Raw genomic sequence first — 1,182 nt, forward strand, 5'->3', positions numbered from 1 at the left:
GAGGAGGGGGGGAAGGGTGGGAGGACAGGGAGGGAAATGGGAGGCTGGGAGGAGGCAGAAACTTGTTTTTTTTTCCTTTTCTCAATAAAAAGTTTTCTCAAAAAAACCTGAAAAACAATTAAAATTTTAAAATTAAAAATTTTTAAATTAAGAAAATAAAATAAAAAAAAAGATACTTTCACAGCAAAATCTCATACCTTGCTGTGATAGTTTGAGTGAAAATGGTCCCCATAGACTCAGGGAGTGGCAATGTTAGTAGGTATTGTTCTTCTTAAAAAATAATAAAAGGGGGCAGGGGGTGTTCTTCTTGAACACGGGGCATAGGACAGACACGGCGGCTCCCACGTGGGTCCACTTTAATGGGGGAGGGAAACACAAAAGGACGAAGGATGTGGGACACACGAGGAAAAGGCAGGACGAGAGAGAGGGGGGCCTCGTGTGGCCCTGCCTTTTAAACGGGGAGCCCAGAGGTGCGCACAGGTATCCGTAGTCCAGGGGGAGCATGGGAGTTGTAGTTTTTCAAAAGAACAACAGGTATGGCCTTGTTGGAGTAGGTGTGGCCTTGATGGAGGAACTGTGCCACTGAGAATAGGCTTTGAGGTTTCAAATGCTAAAGCCAGGATTTGTTTCTATTTCTTCCTGCTGTTTGCCACAGCAAGTGTAGAACCCTCAGCTCCTTCTCCAGCAACAAGTCTGCCTGTGGGCTACTATGCCCCCTAGCATGACAATAATGGACCAATTCTCTGAAACTGTGAGCCAGGCCTAATTACATATTTTTTTTTAAAGAGTTGTGGTCATGATGTCTCTTCAGAGCAATACAAACCATAACTAAGACAACTCCCATAATTGTTTTTTCACTTAAGATATTTGTATTGTAGTACTTAGAACTAACTTAGAACTTAGTAAAAAAAATGGCATCGTATTGAAACTATAATTTATTTTTGGAATTCATTTTCAGAATTACAATCATTTTCAAAATATTAAGTTTACTGCGATTTTGAGACTTCCCATATTCTAGTGATTTTTTTCAGTTTCTGTCCTGATTATCCCCTTTCTCTCTCCTGAGTGGGGACTTGGTGTGCTCTTGTTTTCACGCCTTTAATCCCAGCACTTGGGAGGCAGAGGCAGGCGGATCTCTGTGAGTTCGAGACCAGCCTGGTCTACAGAGCTAGTGCCAGGACA

This window comes from Microtus ochrogaster, chromosome 19 (genome assembly GCF_000317375.1).
Source record: "Microtus ochrogaster isolate Prairie Vole_2 chromosome 19, MicOch1.0, whole genome shotgun sequence".
Classification (NCBI taxonomy): Eukaryota; Metazoa; Chordata; class Mammalia; order Rodentia; family Cricetidae; genus Microtus; species Microtus ochrogaster.